General features: G+C 38.2%; 1 protein-coding gene across 3 annotated transcripts in view; it reads right to left on the bottom strand.

Annotated features, from left to right (window-relative positions):
* Positions 1 to 13,812, bottom strand: part of ADAM10 (ADAM metallopeptidase domain 10) — a 141,035-nt gene that overhangs the window by 126,126 nt on the left and 1,097 nt on the right. The gene's annotated exons all lie outside the window — the stretch shown is intronic.

Raw genomic sequence — 13,812 nt, 5'->3', positions numbered from 1 at the left:
CAGAACCTATCTTATAGAGATGTTGCAAAAATATTGAGTTAATACACAAAATCCTCTAAAAACAGTGCCTGGCACATAAGTATCCTATAAGTGCAAGCTATTTATGATTATTTTCCATATTCCATGGGTAGATAGGAACACTTGCAAACAAACTCCTGAATCCAAAACCTACAATCTTCTAAATTGAAAGTAAAAATAGGGCAAAAACATAATAAAAATTACATTAACATCAGGGGAATAATACAATCAACAATCAGAGAACAGCTTCCTGATGATGGGCCAATATCATCATCTTTATGTGGAATGCAAAATACTACATAACTAGAGGCCTGGTGCACAAATCCTGGCCTGCAGGGATCAGGCTAAAACTGGCTCTGACATCTCCTGAGGGGTCCCAGATTGCAAGAGGGCACAGGCCAGGCCAAGGGACCCCACCAGTGCAAGATCGGAGCCGGGGAGGGATTGTGGGAGGGCTCCAGGGAGTGTCCAGACCATCTCGTCCAGTCCCAATCAGACAGAACCCAACAGCAAGCTAATCTACCAGTTGGAACGTCTGCCACCTTGTGGTCAGTGCACATCATAGCAACTGGCCAATCGAATGAACAGTTGGAATACTTAACATATTAGGCTTTTATTATATAGGAAGATAAACTTAATTTTTTCTCTATGTCAAAGAAAGTTGATTCTGCCCTAGGTGGTTTGGTTTACTGGATAGAGCATTAGCGTGCAAACTAAAGGGTTCCAGGTTCCATTTCAGTCAGGGGCACATGCTCAGGTTGCAGGCTCCATCCCCAGAAGGGGGAGTGCAGGAGGTAGCTTATCAATGATTCTCTCTCATCATTGATGTTTCTATCTCTCTCCCTCTCTCTTTCTATCTGAAATCAATAAAAATATATTTAAAAAAATAAAGTTGATTCTACAATCTAAAGAATAGGAGAGTAAAATCTGTAAAAATGTTTGACATTACAAATCTCCTTATTTACTGAAAAACTTAATTACAATAAGTGGGAGAATGTATAATAAGGCTGGCACATTTCCATTCCTCAGAAAAATTCCTTATGATCAAGCTGTTTTCAATAGATGTTTCACTTGTATAATTTTAAAATTAGGCACTAAGAGCACACCAAAAGTGTATAGTATTTCCTTCCTGCCCTAGCCAGTGTGGCTCAGTTGATTAGGCGTCATCCCGTGCACCAAAAGGATGCCAGGTTGCCAGTTTGATTCCCGGTCAGGGTACATGCTTGAGTTGCTACCCAATCCTTAGTAGATGACATGGCATACAGGAGGCAGCCAATCTAGTTTCATTTTTCATATAAACGTTTATCTCTCTTTCACTCTTGCTCTTTCTCTAAAAATCCATTTTAAAAAATATTTTTAAGAAAAGTGTATTTCCTTCCAAAGGAACTTAGTTACCAACTATCTTAAGCATCACATAGTGTTGACCAATGGTTCTTATATTTGACTAGAGGTCCAATACATGAAATTCGTGTAGGGGGAGAGGTGTCTCTCAGCCCAGCCTGCATACTCTCCAATCTGGGATCCCTCTTCACAATCCAGGATTGCTGTCTCCCAACCACTCACCTGCCTGCCTGCCTACTTGCCCCTAACAGCTCCTGCGCTCACACTAACCACACCCCTGCCAGCCTGATCAACGCCTAACTGCTTCCCTGCCAGCCCGATTGCCAACTGCCCTCCCTTGCTGGCCTGGTCACCCCCAACTGCCCTCCTCTGCAGGCCTGGTCACCCCTAATTGCCCTCCCCTGCCAGCCCGATCACCCCTTAACTGCCCTCCCCTGCCTACCTGGTCCCCCTCAACTGTTTTCCCCTGAAGGCCTGATTGCCCCCAACAGCCCTCCCCTGCAAGCCCAATCCCCTCCCCAAATACCCTCCCCTGAAGGCCTGGCCTCCCCAACTACCCTCCCCTACAAGCTTGGGTCCCCCCGCAACTGTCCTCCCCTGCAGGCCTGGTCACCCCCAACTTCTCTCCTCTACTGGCCTTGTCCTTCCCAACTCTTCTCCCCTGCAGGCCTGGTCACCCCCAACTGTCCTCCTCTACTGGCCTGATTGCCCACAACTGCCCTCCCTTGAAGGCCTGGTCCCTCCCAACTGCCCTCCCCTGCTGGCCTGATTGCCCACAACTGCCCTCCCCTGGTGGCCATCTTGTGGTGGCCATCTTGTGTGTTGGAGTAATGGTCAATTTGCATATTGCCTCTTTATTAGATAGGATATGTACTCACTATGATCTTCAAGTCATATATCATTAACAAAATTGTTCTCTTATATGACAAAGGTAGGCTTCCAGGAACTATTATATCATGTTCTATATTTCAGGAATATACTTAAGTGTCTTTACTGCACTCTTAGAAACACTACTTCTACAACACGACCTCAAACTTAAGCCACAGTATCCATTTCTTCACTAGAAACCAGTCAAATAATTTTCTGCAAGTGAATATCTATACCTAACAATTACAAGGAAAAGTTCAAGATAAGAGGGTGTGTCTATAATTAAAAGCATATTTCAACACACCAACTTTTCGAGATAAGTTAGACCCTAAGAAATAAAAATAAAGCTAATTGACTTAGAAGTGAAAGGTTTTTTTTATTATAAACTAAATCAATCACAAAGAACTCAAAACATCAATGATTAAAATCTACTAAATGTGTTAAATTTCTACCACTGACTTACGATACACAACTTAAAGTCCAAAAGTAGAAATGTCTACATAATTAAGATTTCTATGCTAATTTGAAGTGCCTTTATAACATTTCAAAAAAGTGTAGACACAAGTACAGACAATAACCCATAAAAAGGACTGTGACATTCACCCTTCCAAAACACACACACACAAACACTCACTCTGGATCCAGCCAGCCATCACCTTATCTATCCCAGACTCTGCATTTCATCCTAAACCCACTTTTATTACTTCATCCTTCTCCCATATTATATTCCAAACCATTTGCCTCTGCCTCCTTCCAGGAAATCTGGATGTGCAAATAAAACAATTCTGCCAATTGTTTAGTGTTATTGATAACTAGAGGTCCAATGCATGAAATTCATACAAGGAGCCCTCTCAGCGCCAGCTTCGTCTAGATAAAGCTCATCCAGAAGGATGTCCGGAAGGTTGTTTGGCTGTACAGTCTAATTAGCATATTATGCTTTTATTATTATAGGTTATTATAGACTAGAGGTTTGGAGCACAAAATTCGTGCACAGGGGGTACACCCTCTCCAATCTGGGACGGACCCCTTTGACATCCCTCTCGCAATCTGGGACCCCTGGCTCCTAACCACTCACCTGCCTGCCTGCCTGCCTAATCTCCCCTAACTGCCTCTGCCTGCCTGCCTGATCACCCCTAACCTCCTCTGCCTCAGTCTTCGCTACAATGGCTTTGTCCAGAAGGACATCCAGAAGAACATCCAGAAGACGTCTGGTCTATCAGGTCTAATCAGCATATTACTCTTTTATTAGTAGTGTCCCTCCAGTTGTGACAACCAAAACTTTCTCTAGACTACTTATGGATATTTTAGTATCTGCTTTGTATATACATTTTAACTACGTAAATTTCTTTTTTAAATATATATATATATGTTTTATTGATTGAAGAAAGGAAGAGAGAGGGAGAGAAAGGAATAGAAACTTCAATGATGATAGGCTGCCTCCTGCACGCCCCCTCCTGGGGATTGGGCCCACAAACCGGGCATGTGCCCTTGACTGGAATCGAACCCGGGACCCTTCAGTCCGAGGGCTGATGCTCTATCCACTGAGCCAAACCAGGTAGGGCAAATACATTTTTTACAGGACACAAAACTGTATACACACTATGATGTAAGTTCAAAATAGGCATTTTAAAAGATTGAATGGTTCATATTAAAACGTGATAAAACTGAATTATGGATTTTCTTAAATCCTATTTTATGATGTTTGCTAATGATATTCTGGTACTTCAACTTTGTAAAATACATTTTATCCTTCTATATTTTGCAACTAATAGACTGCAAACAAAAGTAGGCCTGGAAACACCATAATTATGATAATATTTGTATAGCAATTTACAGTCTCTTCAGCATCCCATTTAACTCTTAGGAAATGAGAGAGCAAATTAATATCTCACTCAACACATAAGTGTAGGATTCTATCTGTGTTCTTTTAAAAACAAAATTCAAAGTTTATAGCTCAAAATGTGTGTATACCCTTTGCCATCACCAATAGAAAAAAAGATCAATGGAAAGAAATTCTGCTCCATAAATTGTTACCGTATTTTTCGGACCATAAGACGCACCGGACCATAAGACGCACCAGTTTTTAGAGAAGGGAAATGAAGAAAAAAAGATTCTGAAACAAATAGTGTCCTAAAATATTTTATGTGCATTAAAGCCCAACATCACAGTCATAAACACATGTAATCAACCCTGTAAAGTAAACAGCAGCATTTAGAACCATTTTAGAGCCGGGCAAGCACACAGAGACCACACAGAGCCAGGCAAGTAAAAAAACTTTTTTTTTGAAGTATATGTGTAGGTTATATTTGGACCATAAGACGCAGGGACTTTTTCCCCCCACTTCTGGGGGGGAAAAAGTGCGTCTTATGGTCCGAAATATACCGTATATGTACATTTAGCTTAAGATCACATTATTTTTGTCTATGAAATAGAAAGTTCACAATTCATATATCATCAAGAGTATCAAGCCGAAACCGGTTTGGTTCAGTGGATAGAGCATCAGCCTACGAACTGAAATGTCCCAGGTTTGATTCCAGTCAAGGGCATGTACCTTGGTTGCGGGCACATCCCCAGTAAGGGGGTGTGCAAGAGGCAGCTGATCGATAATTCTCTCTCATCGATGTTTCTAACTATCTCTCTCTCTCTTCCTCTCTGTAAAAAATCAATAAAAATAATTTTTTTTAAAAAGAGTATCAAGCATATTCTTGAACTAAAGAGTATAATTCCAACTTAAGGAGAGTAAATATATATTTGTAAATAATATACTTGTTAATATAACAAATCTAACTTCTCCCCTCCACTCCAAATTCACCAAGCTTCTATCTCCGAACTATCTGGGAGCAGTACTTTCCAAATGACTAGTCAAGGATTACTGAAGGGCTGTACAAAGTTTTAATCAATCCACAACAAAAGTAAAAACATGTAAGCAGGAAAAAATCCCAGATTCATAACACATATCCCAACCTATAACCTTCTATCTAAATCCAAAACCTTAGCTATTTTCAACTTCAGATACTGAAGTCCTCAAAGTTTTATTAAGCCACGTCTTCCAATACAATAGCATAAAAGATCTAAATTCAACAACCAAGTGAGCCCTCAATAAATTTTATCTTCACATTAAACATTTGCCAAATTTTCCAGGCCTGGAGCAGCCAGGTCGGGTGCGGCCAGGCCCGGAGCAGCGGCTGCCAGGCTGGGAGCAGCCGGGCCCGGAACAGCCAGGCCCAGAGCAGCCGGGTCCGGTGCGGCCAGGCCCAGAGCAGCAGCAGCCAGGTCCAGAGCAACTAGGTCGGGAGCGACAGTGACCAGACCCGGAGCAGCTGGTTGTGGAATGAACCAGAGCAACAGAGGCCAGGCCCAGAGCAGCCAGGCCCAGAACAGCTCGCTCCTCGCCTGCCCCTCCCCCACGGCTGCCTCTCAGACATGGCTGGAAACTTTTGTGGGAACTTGAGGGTCTGCTGAATCAAGTGATGAAGGCTTAGATCTGGATGTGTTGAGTTAGTATAGGGCTGGGGTGTTGATCTGTGAGTGCCTTGGGTGGGGCCTGGATGAGGCTGGTTGACCTATTTGGAAATGTCTTTTGTGTGAAGTGTATCATTGGGCATGTGGTGGTGTTATTGATATGAGAAAATGCTAAGTAACTGATTTACTATTTGAAAAGGGATTTACTATCCGGGAAAGGGAGGGACGAAGAGACTAAACATAAACTGCACCTATGAATGAGGACAATGGGAGATGGGAAAGGGGCGGAGGATGGGGTGGGAACCTGGTGGAGGGGGGAAGAAATGAGGAACCTTTGTAACAATATGAACAATAAAGATTTATTAAAAAAAAAAAAAAATTTGCCAAGTTTTACCAATTTTTCTTCCATGTAATTTGTTCTATCCTAATTTATTTCTACAATCACTACTTAATGCAAGACTCAATCACCCAGTTCATCAAACAGCTTATTTATTCCTTATTGTATCATATCCCAACTCTTCAACATGAACTCCAACCAACATTCCATAATACTCTATGTCACAGTTACTATGATCTAAAATATGAATAATTAGAATCCTGGTTATCTTGGCCCAGTTAGAATTTCCCTTTTTTTCCTGCCATGGACTCTCTATTCCAGGCAAGTAAACTTACAAGCATCTTAATATTCTATAAGCCATTCCCTTATATCTCTAAAAAGCTTTCCCCAACTGGCTGATGTCCCTCCAGCTTAATAAATCCTCATTTCAACTGCAATTACAATACATAAATAGAACTAGAACTATGTGGCTTCATGACTCCTACTAGCTGCAGACATACGTACAATAAACTCTGATGACTAAAGAGCATGTTCTCACTGTACATTCTCACATTGTTTAGTTGGAATTGTAATATAGTTTCAGAATAAATTCACCCAATATCAAAAGGAGTCTAAATTTCTGAGAACTGTTCACAGCACTGCTATTTCCTGCAACCTAGCTAGGACAGAACTATCCCCACCAGTACTAAGGAAAAGCCTTCAAACTCCTGATAGCAAGGTTACTGCCCTCACAGAAATCTAACTAGTAAGACTAGTATTAGTTTTTCCATTTATCCTTAGCATTGCTTCCTTTTCCCAGTATAAATTCACAGCTAAACAATCAGAATTACCACTACTGTATTTTTATTCAGAGTAATGACTTTTTTTAAAAGTTGCTTTAAAGAATCACTAACATTAAATAAATCAACACCTCCTTTAAAAAAATATACACACAGCCGAAACCGGTTTGGCTCAATGGATAGAGCGTTGGCTTGGGGACTGAAGGGTCCCGGGTTCGATTCCGGTCAAGGGCATGTACCTTGGTTGTGGGCATATTCCTAGTGGGGGTGTGCAGGAGGCAGCTGATCGATGACTCTCTCTCATCGATGTTTCTAACTCTCCCTTTCTCTCTGTAAAAAATCAATAAAATATATTTTTAAAAAATAAATAAAATAAAAATAAAATAAGATAAATATACACACAAACAAAAACAACAGAAAAACCTGGGACTCTTTACCCAAGCATGCCTATGTGAAAACAGATCAAATGCAAATCAATTCCTACAATTTTAGTGTCTGCCCTTGTGACTTGGGGCTCGAACTGGAAATTTCTGTGTTTTCTGTCCACAGCCTTTCTTTTATATATATATTTGATTGTTACAGAGAGAAAGGGAGAGGGATGATAGAAAGCTAGAAACATCAATGAGGGAGAAACCCCCCCTGCACACCCCTCACTGTGGATGTACCCACAACCAAAGTACAATATATGCCCTTGACCAGAATTGAACCTGGGACCCTTCAGTCTGCAGGCCGACGCTCTATCCACTGAGCCAAACAGGTTTCAGCTGTCCACAGCCTTTCATATCTATAATTTGTCTTCCCAATTAGTGGCTACATAGACCCCTCACTGAAACTTCATGTTAGCAACTATGTCCAATTTCCCTTTCCTGCACCCAAACCTTTCCACACACACAAACTCCATTTTTGGTATTTCATTTACACACATACATATATATGGTTAATATGCAAATCCATGCACAAATTTCTTGCACCGGACCTCTAGTAAACTATATTTTACGCTAAACTATCCCAAAACTATACCTCCAACTTTGGCAAAATTTTTCTATTAGAATGTGATTCAATTCAAAGACAGACTAGAAATTTAACTTTATACAAATCACAAAGTCACTAACCATAACACACAACAGCTACTTACTGCAAACTAACAATAAAACACAGTATCAACAATCTTTGTCATCTACCTTTCACCTAATCTTTCCTTTAAATACAGAGACTACTTCTTAACTTACAACTTACATTCCTATAGAGAATATTACAGCTGCACATTTTAGGGTATGTTTAATATCAATAATCTAATATATTAGATTCAGATCAGAGTACTTAAGATTCAAATCTAGGAAATGATCTACAGGCAACCAAATGATTGTGTGCACTTTATTTGCTTTGTCTTCCTGGTTATTTATCAATTTCTTCTCTCCATTCTACTTTGCCTCACTTTAAGTAGCAAAACAATACATCATGATCCTAGGTGTTCAGAATGTAAGAATAGGGCAATCTCAATACTAAACTCTATAAAGCCAAAACATCTACATTAAAAAAAAAACTAAAAAAAAACTTATCTAAAGCTCATGGATTCCACTTTATATACAAATGTATCAAGCATGATTATTTATAGTTTCCCATAGAAAATATATTAGAAACAATAAATTAAGAGTTTCTTGCAAAACTCAAGGTTTGCAAGAAAGCCAGGAAATCTAACCCAAAACTTGGAAATACTATTAACACTACAGGAATGAAAAGCACAATCACCAAGAATGCCCATTTCAATTATTTCTGAAAAAAATAAAAAATAGAAACTACAACAGAACCCGGAACAATAGCAGCTGGCTTAAACTAAACCTCACTCATTTAAGAAAATATTAAGTTCAGCCGAAACAGGTTTGGCTCAGCGGTAGAGCGTCGGTCTGCAGACTGAAAGGTCCCAGGTTCGATTCCGGTCAAGGGCATGTACGTTGGTTACGGGCACATCCCTGGTAGAGGGTGTGCAAGAGGCAGCTGGTCGATGTTTCTCTCTCAATTGAAGTTTCTAGCTCTCTATCTCTCTCCCTTCCTCTCTGTGAAAAAGCAATAAAATATATTTTTTTTTAAAAAAAATATTAAATTCAGCCCATACTAATAACACAGTAAATGTGTACATCTTAGGGAAATTTCCATATGAATTAAAAAAAAAAACTAAAAAAAAACAGCCACAATTTTAAGCCTGGCCCCAGATTATGGGAATCTTCTCATATCTGAACCTGTCATCTCCCAACATTTTAAGAATAATGTAACTTGTTGAATTTATTGCTTTATTTCAATGTTCTTTATTTCAAAAGCATAGTTTATATTTATAACTCGTTCTTCAAGGGAAAAAAAAGTCTTTGTTTTGTTTTCTGGTTTTTGGTTGGTTTTGGGGTGGTTTTTGTTTTTTGTTTTTTTTAATTGATTTAAGAAAGGAAAGGAGAGAAACATCAATAATGATAGATTCAATGATCAGTTGTCTCCTGCATGCCCCACCCTGGGGATTGAGTCCACAACCTGGGCATGTACCCTGACAGGGAACTGAACTATGACCTCCTAGTTTATAGGTCCACAGCTCAACCACTGACCCAAGCCCACAGGGCCTAAGTTAGTTTTTATTGATATGACCCTCAATCAATTTTCTAAGTCTTATCTCAGGAGAAAAATAAATGAATTATTACTTAGTAGTATTTGCTCACTGAGATCAAAATATTTAGAAAAACTAACCATTCTTTAAGAACTTCAAATTGTTGGTATTATGAAAACAGGAATTTTAAATATCTGATAACCTAATGCTAGATAAAATTATATGTCACAGTTTTTACTAACAAATTTTAATTTATGAAAAATAAATACAAGAAAATATAACAGGGTGTCCCAAAAACATGTATACACACTAACAGCTGACAGCCACATTAAGCTTTCTTCTTTTAAAAAAAAAATATATATTTTAATTGATTTTAGAGAGAAAGGGAGAGGGAGAGAAGGAACATCAAAGGGCTGCTTTCTGCATGCCCCTTACTGGGGATTGTACCAGCAACCTGTGCCCTGACCATGCAAGAGGTCAACGCTCAACCACTGAACCTCACCGGTTGGACCAGACTAAGCTTTAAACCAAGGTAATTCATCCTAAAATGCTACTGTTTGAAAATGCAGTCTAAGTACAAACAATGCCTTTATAAATTACTCTGAGTATACATTTTTTAGGGGGTTTGGGGGAGAGACAAACAGGATGTCCCCAAAAAATGTATAGTAGTAAACATTTTTAACAGCTGATAACTCACTTAATTTTCACTTCTTTTCAGATTTAACTAATTTGAAATAATGGGTGAAGCCAGACTAAGCTTTGAACAAAGAAAATCTATCCACCAGACTTTTTTATGGGGATACAGAAAAAAAGGAAGTTTACAGTACAAAATCAGCAACAGTTGACAAATTGAAGACACACAAATACTGAACAAAATTATTCTTGATGTTTGCCATTCCATTGCTTCATGGTATCAGCAATGCCTGGACCAGAATGGTCATCAGTTTGAAAACAGGAAATCACACACACACACACACACACACACACACAAATTATTTCTTTAGATTCTTTCAAGTTTTAAAAATGAACTATGTCAATAAACACTGACTTTACAATCATTCAAATTGTGTATACATTTTTTGGGGGGGACACCCTTTATATTAAAAGCTGGATAAGAGGTTGCAGAAAAAAAATAAGCATTTTTTAAAGTTTATGAAAGATGAAGTCAAGGCAAAGATGTGAATATCATTTCTACAGGATCCAGGCAGGTAACAAAAATGAGTGAAATAGGCCATTTCTATTACCCAAAGATTTCTGGGAACTGCATTGACTGGTAAGCATATTCCCAGTCTATAATAAAAAGGGCAGCTACTGTTCTACTACTCTGCAGACAATGGAATGTAGCTAAGTAATGCCTGGATGTTCAAGTCTTCCCAAAAATTAAGAAATCCATGGATTTTATTGAGAAATTTCCCAATTTTTCTATTTCAATCACTAACTGAAACTTACAAATACTGCAAATCAAAGAGAAAACATCTATAGGATGATTCAGTCCAAAGGGCACTTCTAAACTAATGTGTAAAAACTGCTTTCATAAAAGTATGAGAGGATGAGTAAAAAAATTCAAGCTTTGAGGTCAAACAGGCTTGTGTTTGAATGAATAATGCTAAAAAATCATTTCTTCAAGCCTGTTTCTTCAACTGTATGTATCATCTCTCTCTCTCTCATAAATGATGAAAAACTCCTATAACAATTCCAGATACACAGTACACATTACATAAATAACCCTTACTCTTCCTACTTAACCCTGCAAGTCCTTAGGAAAATTTTAAATGTATCAGATAATAACACCCTTAAAGTCCTTAAAAGTTATAAAAAGGATATCAGAAAACAGAGGTGCCTGCCATGCCCATTGCTCTCTCAACCCCTGCTACTCAGAGAGATCCTGTGGAAATACAGAGAAGATACTGTTAACTTAGGGCAGCGATTTCCAGCCTTTTCATCCCATGGCAAACATAAACTAATTACTAAAATTCTGTGGCATACTGGTTGAAAATCGCTCACTTAGGGGATGGCTTGAAATGGGCCGTCTTAAAGTGCTACAGCTAATTAGGTTGTCAATTTCCAGTTAAAAAGATAAAAGAATCAGAGCTCCTTAAAAAAAAAAAAAGACTAAATGTCTGTCTCTTATTAATTTCATAGACCTTTACTTGCTGGTAGAAGTGGAAGAAATAGTTTATACTTTTAATACTTTGGGCCAAACTTGCAGAAGACTTATTTCTATAGAACCCATGGTACAAAGTAAAGCATATAGAACAGATTTTTAAATTTTAAAAATGTCATACTGTACAGTTCATTTTATGTATAATTTTATCAAACCAAAACATGTGCTGCTACAGCTAAAATACCTTTGGACCTCTCAAACTGCTTAATTTTTTAAGAAAGAAAAGACACCAACTTCCAATATATCTATGTTAAAAAGTAATATTCATATATACATAAAAATTATTTGGGATATATTTAATAAAAATGGTTCCAATAAATTTCTAACGTAGTTACAAATAATTTTTAAAAGCATTTTATGTATACATTTGACTATATGTCTACATAGCCACTGAACTCTAGAAATTTTACACTACTTTTCTACAAATATAGCATAGGCTGAGATATGTGCTAGAAACAGACAGCATTAGAAAAGTTTAAATTTTATAATTTCAAACATTTTATCTCTTCCAGTTTCCATCATATTAGGAGGAAAAATAATTAAAAGTGATCGATAAGTCAGAAAGGGGGAAGCAATTAAAAGGTTTTATTAAGTACCTAAAAATCATTTACACTTTAAAATTAAACCCATATTTCCACACTAATTCTCCTAATCTAAACAATCATAATCCTCTCACACATTAAAATATGGAATTTCATTTTAATATATTCTATTCTACATACCTCATCATTTAAACTTCTTACAAACTTGATCATAAATATCTCAGAACAGATGAAAGAACTGTATTACCATAAAATTACAAATTTTATGTACCCATGTACCCAAAAGCTACAATCTTGATGCTGATTTTAAAATACTTGTATTGTTTTTTAAAGTTCTGCTTAAAACAAATGTTAAAAAGTGTAACAAACCTTTTAACCACTATGTAATGCAAAATGACAGTTTATAAATGATTTCAGAGTTCTGAATTTAGAAAATGTGTATCTGCCCTGGCCAGATAGCTCAGTTGGTTAGAGGTTTCGAGTTCTATCCCGGGACAGGACACATAATAATCAACCAATGAATTCATAAATAACTGGAACAACAAATCAATGTTCCTCTCGCACGTGCTCGCGCTCGCTCTCTCTCTCTCTCTCTCTCTCTCTCTCTCTCTCTCTCTCGTAAATAAAAAAAAATTAAACATAAAATTACTATTAAAAAAAAGTAAATGTGTAACAAGAATCTTAACCCACAAAGACTATGCTGTTTCTCTTTTTTTAACCCTCAGACTATCCCAGTTTTTATTCTCACTGTTTAAATCTTTAAAAATAAAGGACAGTTTATATATTACATCAAGCAGCCTAAAGTATCTCCGGTGTCTGTCTTACTTTTTACTACCTCATATAAATCAGTATCTAGCGCCTTATAATCACAAAAAAAGTGAAAACTAACAGAAAAGTGATTTACTGGGAGCCCCATTTAGAAGGTATATACAAATGTTAAATGAAAAGGCTCTTATAGAGACTCTAGCACAAGATACACTAAACATCTACTAGAAGCTCTTAACCTAAAATGTATTATCTAATAAATGAACACCACAAACTACAGCAAAAGTTTATCTATCAAGTTAACGACCTCGGACTAAGTAGACTACAGGACAAAAAAATACGCTTGGCTCTCCAATCATAAGTCAAGGTGACGAGGTGACTATACATACTCCATGAAATAGTCGGATATTTTTTTAATTATCAAATTAGGTTATGCTCATCCAAAGCATTCCGGAAATTCTTTTCAATTCAGTGCTTTAAAAAATACATTCGAGTTTCTAAGCATACTTTTTCAGCCTATTTTAGATAAAGCATTTACACAACAAAATGATGCAGCTGGTCCTAGGATACCAGAGAAACAAACATCTTCAAAACCCATATAATCAAGAGTGTTATGTGCTTTTTTAGTAAACATAGCTCCGACTTGGGGGGGTCGGGAGTTGCCTCTGTCTTGACAGCTACCCTGTCTGTTCTACCTGGGAGTTTTAAGAAAACTTCAAAAGTTGGGCCACCCACAGACCGTCGCTCTGAGAGAGAGACCCAATCCTGCCTACCAGGTAAAAGAAACACCCCGGAACGGCTCTCCTCCTCCCCACCAAACCCTTTCCCCTGGGCAACAGAATGTTCTCCCGGAACGTCCACACACCCTCCTGCGAGCCCTCTGCACACACCCGGGGCAGAGCCCGGGCACAGCGGAGGCCACTCGGCTCTGACAACCAGGAGACCTCGGT

This window comes from Pipistrellus kuhlii, unplaced genomic scaffold, assembly GCF_014108245.1.
Source record: "Pipistrellus kuhlii isolate mPipKuh1 unplaced genomic scaffold, mPipKuh1.p scaffold_m20_p_1, whole genome shotgun sequence".
Taxonomy (NCBI): domain Eukaryota; kingdom Metazoa; phylum Chordata; class Mammalia; order Chiroptera; family Vespertilionidae; genus Pipistrellus; species Pipistrellus kuhlii.
This window is presented reverse-complemented; position numbering and strand designations above follow the sequence as displayed.